Genomic DNA, 10,625 nt, shown 5'->3' with positions numbered 1-10,625 from the left:
AGAGACAATGTTTCAACTGGCCAGAACACGCAATCCGAGAGCTTGATGAGGAACGCGACGAATCTTTTGCATTAGTAGGTACAATTGGACATATTAGCTAGGATAAATGTAATGGGATCCGATATTCTTAGTTTGTGTGTATATTTGCCAGGTACTACTACAAAGCAGTTAAAGCTATACATGATTGCAAGTTGTTTAGCCATGCTCATCAGGAGATGCCAATGGTTGTCTACTGGCGATTTTAATATTGACGTTTCCAAACAAGAAAACATTGATTTTATAAACTTCATGGAAAAACATTTGAAATTAAAGTTAGGTAATTCTCGAAACGAAGCAACACACTAGGTGGCTCTTGTATTGATCTGACATTTGTCAAAATGTCAACATAGAATAAACGATACTGTTCTTATTTTTCATACCATAGACCTATATTGTCCGTATTAGGTATCGAGCACTCGAATCATCAAACATTTAATCTGCTGGCACCGCTTGCCGTTACGCCACTGCAACAGGACGAAACAACATCGCATCGACCATCATACAACCCGTGGAGCATCACGATCAGCGGAACATCAAACAGCTCTTTTCAGGGCCACCAATTATCATAAAGAGTTCATTGATAATAATATTCATAGATCGAGAGTTAAATATGTTGATAAATTATGGAAACTGTACTGTTAATGAAAAGAAAGAAATCAACCGTTAATATACTAATCCACTAATCGTATTACCCCAGTGAGGTTATCCCTTTTAGCAATAACCTGCTATCTCGACGATGCTGTTCTAATGCAGGGCATTGAAAATACTCAATAACTCATTAGATATTAAATTTAATAGTGAAATTCATTTTAGAAAAGTACATTAACATAATCTCTATTAATTAGTTATAATCCTGAAAGAATCATTTTGAAATGTCTTGTCACTTGAACTAACACGACTACAGTGTAGAAACGATGGTTCCAACCAAACAAAGGCTTGCATGGTCTTCAGTGCTTTCGACGAACAAGATAATCGCTACCGGCACCACGCTGCGATTGATTTTCGTCCCTCAATTGATTTTACAATGGTATTATTTATTAAAAGGGCAGAGCTGCCCTGACTGATTCCTGAGCCTATGGTGTAATGAAGAAATCATGTTGTAAATGGTAGGTATAAAGTCAGCAAATAATCATAAAGTTTCATTCATACTAATCGTTGCTGACAGTAGCAGGCAAGTGGAAATTTTGGCATATAATGAGTAGATGGTGCAGTCCGCAACCCATCGAACTGAAGAGCTGAAGAGAGCACGCCTTCTTGCGCAGCCATCGTCATTGCCTGCACTCAATGCAGGACTCAATCTGGCACAACTCGAACCAACGATGAATAAAACCGGGTGCTACCCAGCACCATGAATCAGTTTTTGACGAACATCAAGTGGAACACAGCAGCAGAAGAAGCAAGCCAGCCTAGACCATACACGCAACAGTGCCGAGCAGAGACCCGCAGCAGAAACGAGCCGAGACCGGCCGGCCTCAGTATTGAGCCGAGACCGGCCGGCATCAGTACTGAGCCGAGACCGGCCGGCATCAGTATTGAGCCGAGACCGGCCGGCATCAGTGTTGAGCAGAGAAAGGTGAAGAGAGAAAAGAGAAAAGTTACAACGTTCTAGAATGGTTTCCTGCCAGAATCTCCTTGGTCAAAAGTTTCGTCTGAAAGAAGTTAATTTCAGCCCTTATCAGGGCGAAGAGAGTAGTGATATTTTCGCAATAGGTTGGAATTCGTCGCTTTTACGGCGGTGTTCTAGATGAAATCGTTTCTGTGTGTTTTGGTTTCGAGCAAGAAACTCCACGTCAACCAGTTGCTTTGAAGAGTTAATTGCCCTTATCAGGGCCAAGAGAGTTATTTATAATTTTCGCAATTGGTTGGCATTCATCACTGGTTCGTCGGTCTCGCATTAAGGCAGTTTGGATCCGTTGGTTCCATTGGGGAACCAACACTCCACACCCAGAAACCAGTTTCAGTTTCAGAGTCCGATGCAGCATGACGCACAGATGGAGATAGAAAATGTATGCCATCAAAGCAAACGGTTCTTCTGAGAGCCACTGATACTTACTAAAGAGTTTAATATTAAAGCTTTCAATACCTTTCGCTTTAAAATAGTACTTTGTGCCAAATTCAATCTTCTAGAGATAAAATGTTATAGCAAGTAGTACATTTCAAGATTTTCGTGGCCAATTAACAATATCCCAAAACGGAATGCTATGAATCGATTTTTATTTATTGGATTTATTTGAATTTTGGATTTATTTGACATTTGATAAAAATATGTAGAAAAATGACTCTTTGATACTTTCTAAAGACTGCTGGAACATTTTTGATTATTATTGTTCGACGTAGTTTTCAGTGTTGGTTGAAGAAAGATGGTGCCACAAATAGAAATAGCTGACAGACAGTCTGTAATTCACAAATGACATTTTCGTTTGGTCGGTCTAGGTGAAGAGGAACCAAGCGGTTTACAATGGTCTTATTCATCAAAGGGTGGAGCTTCAGCTAGAGTTGTTGATATAATGACAAAATCATGGCCTATGCGAGTTCAATTCCATCTTAAATTTTATCTTGACCAGCAGACGGGACCCAACATCCAACGACAGGGAGAATAATAGTCATCTCTAGAACTCAAAGAATTATCTTTTTCATATTTTCATCAATGACAAAATATTAACATTAAATAAAAAATCGATTGATAGCTTTTTTAGGATATTTTTTCTAAATTGTCACGAAAATGGTAATAATAATGATATCGCCGTTTTCTTTTTGACGTAGGACTTACGTCTCTCTTCACTATACCGGGTGTCATTTCAATATTTTAAATCGACCGCGTTACGCTTGTTGAAAGATTTTGAATGATAATAGCGTTTGTCCTAGTGAACGGATCTCTTCGTAAACCCTTAATCGACAGATCTCAAGTATGCCTTTCATATTCATACTTGATATGACCGAAAAACTTGTTTCAATAGGCCTAAAACTGTTTTCGAAGCAAAACATTGACTGCATGAAACCTATAAATATGGTGCCGCTTGTTCCTCGCGTCATTTGTTCGTTGATTCTGATGGGTGCAGACGCGAGCGGATAAGCGCAACTGCGCACAAAAAGCAAAAGAGGGTGACGCAATTTTCCTTCTCATTCTCTTCAGAACTTTAACAGGATATTATCATCATCATATTTTGACGTAGGACTTACGTCTCTCTTTACCGGTGTCATTCCAAAATATTCAAATCGACCGCGTTACGCTGTGTTGAAAGATTTTAAATGTTAATAGCGTTCGTCTGGGATGAATTTCTGCGTAAGCCCTCAATCGACAGATTTCAAGTATGCCTTCCATGTCCATGCTTGATAAGACCGAAAACTTGTTTCAATAGGCATGAAATCGTTTTCAATGAAAAACATTGAGATAAAAACCTATAAATATGGGTACCGCATAATTCTTGCATCATTCCATTACCACGTTCTGATTGGTGCAGACACCAGCAATGAGCAGCCGCTCTGGGTCTGCGAGAAGCCATAAAATAGCGCAACGCGATTTTTCCTTTCATTCTGACTGGGACAAGCGAAGAAGAATCCTGTTGAACATGCACGTAAAGAAAGAGCAAATAAGCGCAAAAGAAGAAACCTCTGAACGCGTAAGAAAATCCAGCAGAATATGTAGTAAAAAGAAAAGTATCTGCTCAGCAGAGCATTATAGTCTTTTCATACCATCACAGTAGAAATTGCCGGTATTTGAAAAGATCGTTTTCTTGACTTTTTGCACTTAGCTGAAGCAAAACAGCACTTTTCAAAAGCGTCTAAAGAGTTAAAAATAAATGTCTTCTCTTCAGTCGCTATCGCACGTGATTAGAAAGGTTCTTTCAGTGGAAGGGCTGAAGATATAAGCCCATCCCTCCTGAGCCAACTTGTGGTTTATTTCAGGCAGATCCTTATTGGAAGTTGCCACTGTCGAGCTTATATTTCGTGACCGACCAGGGAATCAATTTTTTGAATGCGCATATGAAACAAGTGACAAAGAAAACCAACGACAGCTGTTTTGTCGAGATACACGATGAAAGATCCGAAAAATTTTGTCAGCAACGAAAACGAAGACAATCTTGTTGCTAACTTTCATCCGTTATTTGCATTATTTCTAGAGCAAATTTCGGTTTTAGTATCATAGTTTCTAAGCGTTATGGAAATATCTGAGAACTCGAACAATGATTGCTAAAATTAGCATCGTATTTTCGGAAATATCAGAGTACGTATGAAAAATGATCTCTTGTCATGTTGTGTCTGGGTTCTGATAAAGGTTTGTCGTTAGGTGCGTTTGTCAGTAACAACGCTTGTTGATGACAAAGAGTATATTGTTAGGCGTTGCTCGAATATTGATCCTGACCGGACAGATACTTCCAATTTTTTTTGATGATTCTTGTTCGAGGTAGATTTTGATTTCTGTGTTGGTTTGATGAGAAGTATTTGCAGGAATGGTATGCAACGCACGATTCTTATTTATCAAAGTTGATTTGAAAAATTTGGACATATTATGTATCTTAAAGGGCATGGTCAAGTCAAGTCTCATTGTCCACTTAGCGTTATGTCCAGACATTACCCACTGTTCGTTTTTTTATTGTCTTTATTAAGAGGTTTTGCCCTAGACCGGTTCACCTCAAAAGGCTCAAGATCGTGTAGTGTCCTTCCTCCATTTCTGCTGCTGGTGCCGTTCCGATTGCCGCGACTGTTGCCCCGGCTTGATGTTTGGCATTCAGGTCGCCGGCAATGATTACTAGATTGTCTCCGCGTTAGCTTGACGATGTCCTCCGAGGCGATGAACCATCGCCGGCTTTAGCTTGAGTTGGGCGTACGCGGCGATGAGCGTGATTGTTGACGGAAGTGATCACTTCGACACCGATGGCCTCGATGATGTTCAGCTGGAAGCATGGCAGACGGCAGTTGATGTTGTAGCGAAGAGCGGTGGTCACACCGCTCCCGTGCGGCCAGTCGAGTGAGTCGGCACGATGCGGAAGTCCGGATATTGACGTTCACCTCCGGTTCAGGTGCGTTTCGGTGATGAACGCCACGTATTTCCTTCTCCTCAAGAAACTTTAGCAATTGTTTTGCTCTTTAGCGAGCAAGCGCCAGTGACCAGGCCCACCCTAGCAGCCATTTTCAGATGAGCATGCCAAGAGTCAAGACCTGGTAGAAGTGGGTTTGCCGCGCAGCGAGTGGCGAGCTGCGCGAAGATCGGCATCAGTTGCTCCGGAGTGTACAGCGGAGCAGATTCTTCCGTGGGACGGCTTGCCTCCGACTGCCGACGGAACCCAGGAGGAGGCCATGCTGTGGATGAGCTGACGATGCTGAGTTTGGACCGATGCAGCTGCCGTTGCCAGGGACTGATGTTGACTCACCATAAAAACCATACGATTATGAAGTTTTGTACTGAACTTTCTGTTACTTGATTACCATAATGGTCGATTCGTCAATTCTCGACATAAATCGATAACTCGAAAACCATCAGTGCTAGAGTTTTGACGTCTTCAGAAGAAATCTACAAGAAGAGATCTTTTGGTTAGGTGAGCCTTCTTTGGAATTGTATTTTTTACTTTCTTTTGAACATTTAATTTTATTATGTGAACAAGTTTTGGTGACAGAATTACTAAATTTAGATAGGTGGTCCCGAAAAATAGTTCTTAGCTTCCACTTTCATCAATTCAGAATATTTTCAAAAACTGTCTTAGCATCCTTCACGGTCTTTGGATGGCGCATCTTTTGGTTACATAAGATGGTTGATAGTTTCATTTTCAGCATATTATAAGCGTTTTTCATGAAAAGTGATATTTTCTGAGCATTCTACTGCAGCTAGTAGCAAATATTAGCAAAAATTTCAATCGTAATCTGAAAGTATACATTAGGACCATCAAATCCATGGTATTTCATTTATCCATGTTTGTCACTTTTGTTTGATAATCATATTAGTTTTTGTATGAAAAATCAGCTATTCGATGGGAAACATATACCATATCTCAGATTTTCGCAATATTTGGAAGAATCATTCTTTTCGAAAATAAATAAACTCACTTTTAATTTTGTCGATTTCGATCCAGGTGATGAAAAAATCAACATTTTGAAAAATATTTTTCAAAACATATTTTTGAACTACTGGAACAAATATCAATGTTCATGGAATCTCATGAGTCATTTGCGACCCTCACTTAGAAACTGAGAAAATGAAATTATTCTGCGAATTACATGAAAAACCAACTTGAATTTTATGATTTTGTATTTCGCTCCAAAAGTAGCACTTTTGAGCATTTATTTCTTGAGAACACATTGAAAATCGTTCAAGTAGTTAAAATGTCAAAATGATTTTTCGACTTCTTTTTACACGAATTGATTTAAATATTTTAGATAAAGAACGATTCTTTGTGGGCTTTGTGGTCGTGAGTTAAGCGCCGTCAATAGTCTAGAGGCATGGACTATGGAGCGTGGGCTCGATTTCCGCCTCGAAGAAGGAAATTTTCGTGATCGAAAAATTCTCCACCAGTCCACTGGTAAGTGTCCTGTCAGTTGTCTAGGTGTTAAGTGTTCAGTCTGTACGGACCCTGGTCGAGACGGTGTTTCTGTCTTTTATTCTACTGTCTTTTATTCTACTTATTCTCTGTCTTTTATTCACCTAATTTTTCGTACAAAAATAATACTATCATCAAACAAAAGTGGACAAAGATGGACAAATGAAATACCATGGATTTGATGGCCATGTATACTTTCAGATTACTATTCAAATTTTTAAATTTGCTACTAGCTGCAGTAGAATGCAGAAAATATCACTTTTCATAAAAAAAACGCTTATAATATGCTGAAAATGAAGCTATCAACCGTCTATGTAACCAAAAGATGCCATTCAAAGACGTGAAGCGATGCTAAGAAGTTTTGAAAATATTCTGAATTGATGAAAGTGAAGCTAAAACTTTTTTCAGGACCACCTATCTAAATTTAGTAATTTTGTCATAAAACATCACCTATGAGATAAAATAAATGTTTATAAGCAAAAATGCTCAAATTAAATTTTCTACAATTTTGTAGAATTATATGAACTCCTAACTCAAAAGGTAAAAAATACATTTCCAAAAGTTTTCACCGAAGGCCACCTAATGACAACTACACCAAAATAGATCAAAACCTACACTGATGGTTTTCAGTTATCGATTTATGTCGAAATTTGACGAATGACCATTGTGCATCACCGGAAAAAATGTGAGTTGTCAAAACGTTGAACGATGCTAAATTAAACATGAAGACACCTCAACTTATCTGCAACAATTTAAACAAACAAATAAATTTTGAAGACGTCATTGAAGTTACATGGTGAAAAATATGCAACTTGATGATTTTTGTTCCGTGTTTGCAACATAAAGTGCAGTATTGTTTGGTTGTTTGTTTCAAATGTCAACACGTACTGCATTGCAATGGTAATGAAACATTGATCACAACTCGAACGTTTTGACAGTCTTGATGCAAGCTTTTCGTGCTTTGTTTTTCCAATGCCTTTAATGAAACTGAATAGAAACAGGTGCTTTTGGATTGGAATATGTTGCGTGTGCTACCCAAGCAGCACAAGTTAGATAAAACGATTGCAGCAATCGATTGTGACTGTATCTGGTCACTATAAGTTGCAGTAACCTATGCGAAATATGTGCTGCTAGGATTGGGTAGCGTACCCAGTTATAAAGATGTAATGATATCATTCTGGTAGGGTAGTTTCAAAATAGATTAATTTAAGTACTATTGTAATAAATGGACACATTGAAGAGCTTCCCTTATTTAAACACGGTTGAGTATCGGATGTTTGTCAATACGTCGTCGAGTTAATTGTATCCTATCAGTCACAGTTATGTCATATGTTAAAGTTTCAGTAGTCTAATAGTGATCATTATACAAAATTTCTGTCCAGTTGTTCCGTAATTGCTTTTTTTGGTCAAGTTCTATTCCTTTTCTAATATTCAAACCTTTATTATTTATTAAAATAATGAGGTCTAAAATTCAGTTATTCAGATTCAGGGTATACAATATTCAATATAATAGTGGATGAACGCATCATATGGTCTATCCTCATTTCCGTAAGTGGTCAAGTTATTAGTCTTGTAGCAATAATAGTGGTACTAGTTATACTCTATCTTGTGAGTGCAATGGTCTCAATTAACTATTCTATACAGAACTCTGTCTGTTGTCTTTCTGTCCACCGATGGTCATGTATTTATTTTTTATTATTTATTTGATATCTTTAAATTTCAGTCATTTATTTTACTATCGGTCATTTATTTTATTATAAGGTAAAGGTCAGCGAATTTATCTTAATACGAGAAACACTAAGTCATGTCCCCTATATATCCGCTAATTTCTCTAACTAACCTAATAGAAGGAAGAGAGAAACAGTTTTTTTGCGTTGATCCATGCAGCTAGAGAGACTAAAATAAATAGATTATCGAGAAGATATAATAGATACATTCACTATCTCCAATGCCAAATTAGTAAATCTACAAATTCTACTTTTCACTACTAAAATTCTACTTCAGCTATACGGGTACAAAATGAATTATTGTTAGCTACTACTACAAGTATAAATAGATGTATGCTATTTGGATAAGCGTTTGTTTCAGGATCTTGTTAGTATTAGAGTTATGTTAGTTAGACCCCTACTGAGCCCTGCCGGCACCTCCAAATTTACCAAGAGGCAGTTGTTGTTAGATCGTGCGACACTAACCATTAGTTAACTTGGAGGCATGGTACCTCAAGTGTTTGGTATAACTGTTGACCTTATTTAAGTAAGATGTGATAAAAGTTTCTCTACGGAGCTTATTTTCAAACCATTACCATTAAAATAACGATATTCTTGTGAAGGAGATATAAAAAATGGAAAAATATCTTTATTTTTTTAATTTAGTGTTGAACTTAACCTTTGTTTGAAAAAAGCACTCTATTAAACAACAAAAATAAAAATAAAATAAAAATCTTTTTAAGACACTTGAAATATCAACGTCAAGCCCCTTATCCATGGACAGGGTGATTTAGTTTACTTCTTTCTATAATTATTGTGTGATTCGATACATCAAACTGCGTGGGCGATAACCGCAGACGAAGCTGTACTCTAGGATTTCTCTGTTTGTATTTGGTATCTCCAGTCTCCGTCTGTTGCTACTACTATGAACACTCCAAGCTATTCCAGATCGTCGTTCATTTCTTGCAATCTGGCCCTCTCGCTATCGCTTCCGCCCTGTCCGCCGCCTTACTGACGCATACGATTGATCAGTAGTGTGAACACTTGGGCTGGCAAGGTCTGTTGGAGGACTTGGAGAAGCTGTGCCGGTTGGCCGCAGACGATCACTGCGTTAGCCAGATGCTCGACACCGTTCTCGATGTCACCGGAAGAGATGAGGGCCTCGCCCATCTGAATTTCCTGGAGGAAAAATCTGGCACTTCTTCATGGTCTGCCATGTTGTGCATCGTCGTCCGTGGCCCTCCAGCAGCCGAAACAGCCTTCGTCGCTTTCCTCCTCTCTCGCAGCTTTTTTTGAAGTCCGGATCTTTGCGGCGCTTGTGATCGAAGTAGATGCAGTAGCCCAGGAACAGCGTTCCACGTCGGCTGCAATTCCGATAGTAGTTTTACTAATCTCCATCTCAACGATTCCGGACCCGAGCTTCACGGTGGCACTAGCACGTTAATTCCGAACGAGAGAGAGGTCGAAAAGCGAAGAAATTTTCCTGCTTTTCTCCACGAAATGAACTTCTAACCTCCTCACTCGCAGCTTCTTTTTGAAGTCCAGATCTTTGCGGCGCTTGTGATCGAAGTAGATGCAGTAGCCCAGGAACAGCGTTCCGGTCACGCCGGCTGCAATCCCGATGGTAGTTTTACTAATCTCCATCTCAACGATTAGCTTCACGGTGGCACTAGCAGGAACTAAGAACCATCAAGTTCATCTCACTTTATAATTTTAACAGAACTTATTTAAATATTTATGATCAGAGCAGACAAAAAAACAAAAACAAAACATCGATGCTGTCAGTTATGCGTGCACGGAAAAATAATCATGCGGAAAATGATGACTGACAGCATCTGGTTAGTGTCTTTTCAGTTGTATACCTAGGACTCCTACACACCGATTGAAACTTGAACGCAACACGGGAAAATCCCGAGTGTCTGGTCCCGGTTATTAGTTCCTGCTATAACGATGGCTTTCATTGGTTTAGTTTCAGATGAAAATACACTGAAAATAATTCCGACAAGAAAAAGTTTTCGTTAGAAAAACTTTTTTTCCTTAAGAGTGCCCAGCTTGCGATGTATGGACGGTTGGTAGGGAACATAATCACCTATCTTGAGACAAAATTTCATTTAAATAAAAAAGAGCATTTTTTCGCAAATCGACTTTAAAATTTTAAACTGATTTTTTTCAGTGTAGGGCTCAATTTGGATTGTTTCCGATATTTTCACTAGAAATTTTGACTGATTTTGCGATGGTCACCCATACAACACTTTTTGTGGGATGCGTCGTTTTTCTATTATATCCATTTGAAAATATTAGCAAAAAAATTTCAACTCTTTCAAAGGATAGTCTAGATTAAATTTGG

General features: G+C 38.6%; 1 pseudogene; it reads right to left on the bottom strand.

The window, feature by feature from the left end:
* Positions 1–8,485: 8,485 nt before the first annotated feature.
* On the bottom strand, positions 8,486–10,005 carry LOC134214473 (mitochondrial import receptor subunit TOM20 homolog; annotated as a pseudogene).
* Positions 10,006–10,625: the final 620 nt, after the last annotated feature.

The sequence above is a fragment of the Armigeres subalbatus genome, chromosome 2 (genome assembly GCF_024139115.2).
Source record: "Armigeres subalbatus isolate Guangzhou_Male chromosome 2, GZ_Asu_2, whole genome shotgun sequence".
NCBI classification, from domain to species: Eukaryota; Metazoa; Arthropoda; class Insecta; order Diptera; family Culicidae; genus Armigeres; species Armigeres subalbatus.
Note: the sequence above shows the minus strand (reverse complement) of the source record. Positions and strands in the feature narration are given on the sequence as shown.